This window comes from Lucilia cuprina, chromosome 2 (genome assembly GCF_022045245.1).
Source record: "Lucilia cuprina isolate Lc7/37 chromosome 2, ASM2204524v1, whole genome shotgun sequence".
Classification (NCBI taxonomy): domain Eukaryota; kingdom Metazoa; phylum Arthropoda; class Insecta; order Diptera; family Calliphoridae; genus Lucilia; species Lucilia cuprina.
In genome coordinates, this window is record NC_060950.1 from 27665060 (window position 1) to 27675852 (window position 10793).

At 28.1% G+C, this 10793-nt stretch overlaps 1 protein-coding gene across 1 annotated transcript in view; it reads left to right on the forward strand.

Annotated features, from left to right (window-relative positions):
• Positions 1 to 5275: 5275 nt before the first annotated feature.
• LOC111680065 (protein spire) overlaps positions 5276 to 10793 on the forward strand; it is a 133199-nt gene continuing 127681 nt past the window's right edge. The window contains exon 1 of the mRNA XM_046949289.1: positions 5276 to 5543. The gene's annotated coding sequence lies outside the window, so the exon portion shown is untranslated. The remainder of the gene's footprint in view (positions 5544 to 10793) is intronic.

Below are 10793 nucleotides of genomic sequence, written 5' to 3' on the forward strand. Positions count from 1 at the left end.
GGAACTTCTCTCTCTAAAATCTTATACTACCTCTTTCCTATTAGTCAGACATTCCAAGAAGGATCTGTCAAGGCTGGGTCGCCTGTCTGACATTACCCTTATTTGGGTCCCTGCGCATAGGGACTATCAAGGCAATGAACGGGCAGATGATCTTTCCAGAACGGGATCTGCTCTTGATATCTCCAACGCCGTTTAAGTAGCAACTCCGTTAAGCTTAATCAAGAGTAGCATCTTCAGATTCTTTCTTCAGAAGGCTGAAAATAGGTGGATTAATCTGGACACATGCAAAGGGGCCAAGCAAGTGTGGCCTTCCTTTAATGAAATACGCACTAGACACCTCATAAACTTGAGTAGACGGGATATATCGAGGTTGATAGCTGTAATAACAGGACACTGTGTGCTAGGCAGACATGCAAGTCGGCTTGGGCACGCCTTCAATGAAAACTGTCGCAGTTGCAAAGAAAGAGAAAAGGAAGAAACGGTCTTCCATCTTCTCTGCGAATGCCCTGCTCTAGCTGTAAATAGAAATCGTTTTCTAGGCAGCTACTTCATATCCAACCTGGATGAGATATCTGGAGTTAAGCTCAATGACATCCTGCGATTTCTCACGGCTACAGGTTGGATCTAACACTATACAACAAGACATCTGACGAGTGGTGTGGTCCGTTCAAAACGGAGTCTCTTAGACTTATGATTGGTAAACATTTTGTTATTGTATTTTTCAAATAAATCAGATTTTAAACACTAATTGGAATTATTTAAACTTAGTTTAGTGATTAGTCGCCCAACTATATTCTGTAGAAGATCGTTAAGAATATAAAATTATTTTAATTAAAACATAATATAATTTCAATATCCTTGACAGAATATCGACTTTAATAATATTTAACACAAATTGAAATACTTATACATTTAATTTTATAAACGTAAAGAGAATTATATCAACTCATTTTAGGCCACATAAAATGTTTTACTAACTCTTTAAAAAGGAGTCTTTTCTGAGCCATATTTCCAATCAGTTTCGACTCATTTTTGAGTCATTTTTAAGTCTAAATCAATTACAAACGAAGCAATCTTAGATCTTCCAACTGCTTGAAATATGACCACAAAATAAGTTTTTAAAACCATCATATTTTAAACATCAGGATGATCAATTTATGATTGCTATACATTTTGTTATTGTTTTTCAAACATTCAGTTTTCAATCATATATCGGGATCATTTACGAGTTATTTTTTAAACGCTCAACTTATTAGTCACTTTTAGGTCATAAAATGGAGTCAAAAATGACACAGTTTACTGATTAATCATCCAACAATCTTCCAAATGCTTACTGGGTAGAAACATGAAATTAAGTATGTAGAGCCTGGATTAAGTGGAAACCCATAAAATGGGACTTTTTGGTACTTTTTCGTTCTTCAAAAGGTACTTTTTGAAATTTCTATAATATTGAACCGAGAAACTTGAAATTAAGTATGTAGAGTCTGGATTAAGTGACAACCCATAAAAGGGGACTTTTTTGAAAAAACTACTTTCGAGGATTGCTAATCCTTCACCTAAAGATTAACCCGAAGACAACTTCAAGATGTTGCAAATATATATCAAATTAAAGACTTGGAGGGTAAATGTTTGCTGGGTTCAACGAAAAAAAACTTTTCATTTCATTTGCCACCATGTAGGTGGTTGTTTGGTACCGGCAATGGTTTTGGTTTGTTTTTAAAACGAATGTTTGTTGCTGGCTGTCCCAAAAATATTATCTTGTATAAATTGGTATGAGGAGTTTAAGTCAAGATTTAAATAATTTTTTCTTCTTCATCTTTTTTTACAAATTCATGGGGATTTTTTGTTTTATTAACCAGTTTCACTTTTCACATGCATTTCAGATAAGATACACACTTTTTTAGGGAAAAATATATATATTTATATTTAACAAAAATGAATGATAAATACGTTTTTGTTTTTTCATTTAAAGATTTTTCAAATAAACAAAACGTAAACAAATTTTAAATGAAAACTTAGTTAAAAGTTTTCGTCTAGAGGGCTTTTTTATGGAAAATGTCAAGACTGAAATATGAGATTTTTTTCTCTCCTTGTTTTTGTTGTTGGTCTATGTTTAGAAATAAGTATTTTTCATCATAAATGGGGAAACTGCAGTATGCCGTTATAATTTGCTTTTTTAGAAGATATTTTTATACCCTACACCACTTTATTGGAGGAGGTATATTGGGTTTGTGCTGATGTTTGTAACGCACAATAATATTGGTCCTTAAAGTATACCAATCGGCTCAGAATCATTTTCTGGGATTATTAAGCTATACCCGTCCGCCTGTCTGTAATCAAACTTCAGGTCGCAATTTTGAAGATAATTCAATGAAATTTGGTACATGATATTCTTTTATTCCAGGGATGAAGCCTATTGAAATTGGTTAAGATCGGTCCATTATTTCACTTGGCCCCCTTACGACTGTATCCCCGAATAGGGCTTGTCAAACTACAGGTCGAAATTTTGGAGATAATTTAATTAAATTTGGCACATGATCTTCTATGGTACGTAGACGAAGTCTATGTTGTTGTTGAAACAGCTTTACCAATATCATTATTAATCCGGGGGTTGTGTATTTAGGTCCAAGCCAAGAAATTGGGCTAAGTGAAAAAGGGTGTGCTTTACAGTTGAATATGTGGTGGGTATCATGCGGACCCTGTCCACAAGCTGGGCATATATTGGGGACGACACGGTCTATGCGGGACCAGTAGGCGTTGAACCTGTTGCTCCATCCCGTTCTCAGTTGTGCCAGGGCAACTCTTATTTTCTGCGACAGGTTCTTCTCTTTTTCTGCTATGGGCGGTGGGCGACCTTTAAGAACGACATTCATGCGGTAACCTGAAACCGCGGTATTGATGACGTCTCTATGAATGTCGTCCATTATTACATGTAGCCCCCATACAACTGTAACCCCGAATAGGGCTTATAAACCTTGTAATCAAACTACAGGTCGCAATTTTAGAGATAATTCAATGAAATTTGGCATGAAATTTGAAAAATTTGGAAAATAGTTAATATTGGTCCATTATTTCACCTAGGCCCCATACAACTGTACCCCGAATAGGGCTTGTACACCTTGTAATCAAAGTATAGTTCACAATTTTGGAGATATTTTATTGAAATTTTGCACATGATCTTCTATGATACCGTAGACGAAATCTATTAAAAATGGTTAACATCGGTCCTTTATTTTACCTAGGCCGCATACAATTGAACTCGCCAAATAGGCCTTTTAAAACTTGTTATCAAAGTACAGGTCGCAATTTTGGAGATAATTCAATGAAATTTGGAAAATAGTTAACATCGGTCCATTATTTCACCTAGGACCCATACAACTAAACCCGCCAAAGAGTTTATAAGTTTATAACTATGTTTAATATACTCGTATCACGACAAGCTGCAAAACCAAGTTCTATATTAGCCTGGATGACTCTCATAAATTTTATAAATATAGGGCCTCATTTGACCCTAACCCCTATAAAAAGACCCCATCAAAAATTTTACTTAAATATCCACAGTTTTATTAAACAGTAAATGGCTTAAGTAGGTATATCTGAGGCATGGTACAATTCCACTTAAATGCTTTATTATGAAAACTAAATCACGTTTTATTCGTATACAAGTGTAGAGTATTATATGGTCGGCCTCGCTTGACTTTACCTTCTTACCTGTTTCTTTTCTATGAAAAAAAGATCCACAACTAAAGACCTAAGCATGCAGCACATAAACGGCAATTTATCTGTTAATGAGCTGTGATTAAATATTCAAAATATGTAGATGGTTGTGAGCAAAACTTAGGTTGCTGCAACGCTAGCATACTTGCATGGCTTTTAGCCATAATATTTGTTTGTTGTTAAGAAAATCCCAAAAAGAGTCATGTTTATAACATGATCATGATCTTTTTCCTCACCTTTTACAATAATGCATTTGAACTTTTATGCATTTTTTTTGTCTTCTTTTTATTTATATTTCTAATCAATTTTTGTGTATTTTTCCTCTTCTATTCACTTCTCTCATTTGTTTTATTAATGGAAATTTAAAGAAAATGTTTTTTTTATATAGAAAAATTCACTTACTAACAAAAGCTTTATAAATTACACTTTACAAATTATGCTAATCAGCTGAGTTTTATTTTTTTAAGTTATTTATTGGTTTTCACTTTCATTCACTTTGTCTCTTTCTGTTTATCTCGTTTTGTAAATATGGGCCAAAAATGAATAGAATTTTGTTTAATTAGCATAATGTTTTACCTTTGACATTATTAGTTATTTTATTACTTTCTTTTTGTCCTATTTTTTAACTTAACCTGAAAATATTCTAGTAATTAGTCACATGTTACTTTTCTTATTGATCTTGTCACGAGTATTAATATTAAAACGCGTTTTTAAAAGCTTTAAAAAAAATTCTCGTTAAGATAGATAGATAGATAGATAGATAGATAGATAGATAGATAGATAGATAGATAGATAGATAGATAGATAGATAGATAGATAGAAGTTAGTTAGTTAGTTAGTTAGTTAGTTAGTTAGTTAGTTAGTTAGTTAGTTAGTTAGTTAGTTAGTTAGTTAGTTAGTTAGTTAGTTAGTTAGTTAGTTAGTTAGTAAGTTAGTTAGTTAGTTAGTAGGATCATTCTATTCAAAAATTTACTTACCTCTACTAAGAACCGGAACTAATAAACAAATGCCGATTCATCCTTTCCTTTAAATTAACATAAACTGCATTATCTACTTTCCTTTTTACGGCAACCAGTTAAAGTTAACAGGACCCATATAAACATTGAAGTTAAAATGTTATTTTCAGCTGTCACTTGAAAAAATGGCAACGATCCACAGACAACCACTTGTTAATTTGCACCAAAATGTCAAGTTAATTAACAAATCAAAAAACACTTTTACAAGGTATATTTTAAGCACAAAATATGCACAACAATTTGTTTTATAAAATTAATTTCTTTTATTAAATATTTCTTTTTGTTTTTTGGAGGAATTTCTTTATATTTTACACACAAACTCACAACACACATTCTCACTAAACAGCCGGCAATGTTAATAGATGAAGTGATAACATTGTTTACATTTATTAACAGAGAAACATAATGCTGTTAGTTAAGCACATATAGAGAGAGAGAGAGTGAGAGCAATAGTTTCGTTAAGTATTTTACATTTTACTCTCATGCACTTAACGAACAAAAATGTTGTTTCCGATTTTTTGAATTTCATTGAAATCAGTCTGAGTTTTGCAAGTAAATAATAAACATTACGAAGCGGTTGTTAAAAACTATTTATTAAAACTAAAAGAAATACTATTTATCAGAAATTGACAATTGAACGTATTCCGGTATTGTTTTGGTTGTTAATTGTATGAAAATTTGTTCGTGTTCATATATGTATTACTGCTACAACAATTTATGAATGAGCAGCAGATAAAGTTTTGTGAAAAGAAAAATAATGAAAAATTAAAGTGTGAGATGGAGAGAAAATAATAACATATTTTTGTTACGGTTGGTGAAATTAATTAAATTAATATAATTGTGTAAAAGAAGAAAATAATATTAAAAAAAATTATAAAAGAATGCATATGAAATTATTACGAAAAAGTGCAATTTGGAAAATTATATAAATTAAAAGAAATAAATGTAACAGAATTTTTAACGGTCATTTGAATAGTTTTTAATTAAATTAAAATCCATCAACAAAAACAACAACTTCAATTTACTATATATATAATATAGAAAAAAATTGATTTTAAACCAAATAAAGAAATAATAAAAACAAACCCCAAAATGAAAAATAATAAAACTAAACTAATATAAAAAAGTGTTTTTAATTTGAAACAAGTGTTTTTTTCTCCAAACATTCTAAAACAAAAACAAGTGTTTATTATATGAATTTCAACCCCCCGGTTTATAACTTTATTATTTTTAATCAAATAATTAGGGTTCTACCTAAAGGTTTTCAAAAAAAATAACTCTTGTTTAGGAGTAAACAAGCCGGCTATTTTGTTTAAAAATGGTCGTTGTGTCAACTGTCTGAAAAATTAAACTCAAAAATTTTTTTTGGAAAATATTAAAAAGTTTGAAAAAAGTCTTATTAACGACTTTCAAAAAATCGACTTTTTGTCGCAAAAAGTCAAACATACTTTTATTTGTAAAATTTTCTAATTTTTAGGAAATTGACAAAAATTTTTCAAAATTCTGAAGACTGATAGAAAATATGACAAAAAAAAATTTTTAAACAATCAATTTTAAAGTCAAAAATATCAAGTTTGCCTAAAACTTATTGAAAAATCGATTTCGTAAATAAAATTTTAAAATAATCGACAAAATTTTAAAAAGTTTAAAATAATAAATATTGGAAAAACAAAACAATTTTTTTTTGTTACACAAATACAGTTTGGACATCTATATATATAGTTCCTTTAGAATAATTACTGTTACTTTTATATTAACAAAAACAATCGAATATCTTTAAATTGATTTTCGAAAAAAAAGTCGAAGTCGACCGTTTTGATAAAGTTTTAACGTTTATTTAGTTACTGTTCTCTAGGACCTTTATTGTTACAAATAGTATCAAGAAAACCAGTTTAATGTTCGTAAATCGATATGCGAATCAACGACTTTTTATCAAAAAAAGTCGCAGTCGATTATTTTTTTTTTTTTTTTAAAATGTCTTCTTTAATATATACAAATAAATATTTACAAAATATTCGATTGATTTTGTTAATATTTATTTGTAGATGTATTGAAGATGACTTTTTTCAAACAAAACAATATATTCGATTTATTTTGAAAAAATCGATTTTCGAAAAAAATCGAAATTGATTGTTTTCATATAGTTTCAAAGTCCATATAATTACTATCCTCTAGAGCCATTAACATCAATAAATGTCTGTAATTCGATTTTCAAATCAAGGAGTTTTTATCGCAAAAAAGTCGTAGGCAATTATTTTGTTGGAAAAAGAGTCATATCTGATATCCACATAAAAATATTAACAAAATCAATTGAATCTTTAGGTAAATCGATTTTGGATTTCGAAGTCTATCATTTAGATAAAGTTCCAAAGTCCATATAGTTCTAGTCCAAGAGCGACGTATAAAAAAAACAATTTTTATCAAAAAAGTTGTGGTCGATTGAAAAATATTATATTTTATACAATATTATATTTTATACAAAAATAATCTAAATAAGTTTTCGAAAAAATTCGAACACGATTGTTTTGATATATTTTCAACGTCTAAAAAGTGTCGTTAAATCTATAGCGGATGATTTATTTTTTAAAAATCTCAAAACCAAACGATTCTTGAACAGTCGACTTTTTATTGGAAAGTTCAAATTTCAACTGTTTTATTCAAAAAATAGTGGGTAAAGTTTAAAATAGTCGGAAAGGGTCGATACCCTCTATGACCGATATTTTTACAAACAGAAATCTATAAAGAAACTTTCAAAATCAATCAATTTGTTCAAAAAAGTGAAAACACTTAAAAAGTCATCGAAAAAGTTAAGAAATTCGTTAAAAATATATTGTGAAATATTCCGAGTACTACAAATAGGCTTTTTTGTTAAAGTCGACTACTAAAGTTATAAAAATATCGGCGGAAAAAAGGTCGACTTTGCAGAAAAAAATTGGAAAACATCAAATAATTTCAAAGAGTAAAACTCAAAATCAGTCAGTTTTTAACTTCTAAATTGCTAAAAGTAGACTTTTTGTTCCAACTATAAAGGTCTAGAAATAGGTCAAAAATGGTTGAAAAATATGATTTTAATAGTTGAAGACTTAACTTTTGGAAAATTAAAATGTTAAAATAGTAATTTTTAAATACAGTTTTTAACTTCTAAATTGATAAAAGTCGACTTTTTGTACCAACTATAAAAGTCTAGAAATAGATTAAAAATTAAAAAAAATATGATTTTAATAGTCGAAGAGACGATTTTTGGAAAATTTAAATTTTAAATTAGTAATTTTTAAGAACAAAGTTAATTTGTTCACTAGACTATAGAATATACTTAATACTACACTAAACTGTATACTAGACTATAGAAAAGACTAAAAACTTGAAAATTTCGTTAAAAAAGTACTAAAGTTTTGTACTTTTTACCATTCCTGGGTAGAACCCTAATTATAACCCTTAAATTAATTGTGTGGAAATTTAAAACCAACAACAACAAAATGTTTCTTTTTTTTACACTCTTCTACCTGTTTCTTCTTCTTGCCATTCAGTGTTTCTATACAATTTGCCACCAAAGTGTTTTAAATAAAAACTATGAGACAATCACAAGTTTTTCCCCAAAACAAGTTCTTTTTAGTTGCAATAAAACCAGTTTATTTTGTTATGTTTTTTTTCTTAACATAAAAATAATTCGCATTTAACCAGTCTATACTTTTGACAATGTGTACATGTGTGTGTTAAGTTAAAAAAACTTAAAAATTTCAAATTAGAAACTGTTATTCCAGTAACCGAATAGACACCACTGTGCTGCACCTTTAATACATAATTAATATTTATGTTGATAAGTTTTATGTCATTTCGATACAAATCTTCTTTTACTCTTTCTTTAATGTTTTCTTTTGTTATTCTGTTTATATCTATTCTATTCTTATTTATATTTTGACTTTTGTATATCATCACGTTTTCTTGTTTTTGTCATCGTGTGTTGTTTAATATAAACAGAGTAGTTTTTTTTGCGGGCACGTGAGCTAATGAACCGTTATTAAATTTTTATGTTATTTTGTTTTTGTTTCTCTTCAGAGGCAAAAAAAAAGAAACCGACAATAACAACAACATCCATAGAAACAAGTGTCAATAATCAACAGTGTTGCCAAAAGCTTAAATGATAAATTACACAATTTGCATAAATCAGCTGAAGAAATGAATAAACATGTGAAAAAATTAAAATATCTTTGTAAACAATACAAAACTAGGGTTATAACTTTATTAAGACATATTTATGGATTTAATAAATTAATGTGAAATTGATAAATTATTAATTTATATGTTATAATTATTTTAACAAATAGAAAATTTTAAAATAAATCAAAATAGATTTACTACCTTATTCATAAACATTTATAAAAGGTTTATAAAAAAAAATTTGTATGAAAATTTGATTTCTTAACCTTTGATAAAAATTTATTTACTATTTAAGTTTATTTAAAAGATTAACGCTAAATGTTTAAAGTTGTAAAAATTTTAACAAAAAAAATTAGGTAAACGGTTTGATATTTCAATTATGTATTTTACAATTTAAAAAAATATATTTAAAAATAAAATTGTTAAAATTATGAAATTATGAAACACTAAAGTGGTGTAGGGTGTAACAAATATTTTGAATATTGAAAGAAAAACCTCATATTTAATCCACTAAAGCGACGAATTGCGTTCTGTTGAGAAATGAGTTAAAGTCGATAGATTTATTTAAAAATTAGGGACAGATACAAATTTAAGTAAGAAAATGTTTAAAAAAGTTCGAAAAAAAAATTGAGGATTGAATGACGAATGAGAGAGTTAATGAAGAATAAATCGGAAAAAGTTTGAAAAAGTTCGAAAACAAAAACGAATTCGTATTTTAATTAAACAGGCAAATAAATTATACTTTTCGAAAGACTTAATCCGAAACAGGCTTCAGAATTCCTTCACCTTATAAAGTTTTCGAAATATTGAGTACTAAAAACTGAAAAAAATCAATTTTTAATCCTATTTTAAACCTTTAAAAGCACAACTTCATTTATAAAATCTGTCGTCTGAAAGTCCATATTATTCTCTTTTTTTTATATATCTTAAATAAGGGCACAAAAAATGTGATAACAGGAAAAATATTTTCGGTGCAGGAGGTGGGCCACTTCTTATCAATAAACTGAACGATTTAGAGAACCTATCATGTCTTTATTAGTTGAAGAAGGAATTACCGGAATGACAAATCAACAAAGTGTTGTTCAAAATAGTTGAATCATGCATGGACCTTGGCCATGTAGCTACAATATCCTTTAACTTAAGATTTTTAAGATTTCTAAATACTTTGCCAATAGAATCCACTAAAATCGATATAATTAAGAATAATTGTTTAAAAATAATTTTGTATAAAGTATTCCAGGACAAGGTATTTTGACATGAGTGTAATCAATTTCATCGCAACACCGCGGAAACTTTGAAATTGTACAAAAACTTTTTGATACTTATTTCAGTTGATCTTTGGAAATTGTATATATTTTGATCTCAAGCTTGCTATTGCATCTGAAACTTGCTTTTGCACTGGTGTCAAATCATACTTTCTGTGGAAAATATTAACTCCACAAACTTCTAATATGTTGAATAAAATTTTCCTAATAGATCCATTTTATTGAATTTTTCAAAATTTTATGTATTTTTATAATAAAAATTCCTGGCAAACAATGTTTTTTAAACACTGAAATTTCTATGATCAAATTTAATCAACGCTTTGAAAAAATTTTAGATTAAATTTGAAAAAGTTACTGTAATAAAAAAATAAACAATGATTATTTTGTTAAACACTGATTAAAGTTAGATAAGTTACCGGCCCTTAATTTACATTTAATTACAAATTTAGTACTATGTACTTTAATTTTTTTATTTGTATTAGAATCATTAAATTTGAAATAAAATCTACATTTCATAACTTTTTATAAGTTTTTATATGAATGTGTTTAAAAAAAATAAACTTAACTATTTAGTAAAGAAATTTTTTGAATAGTCATTAAAATTAAAAAATAACATGTGCTTCATAGTTAAAGTTTT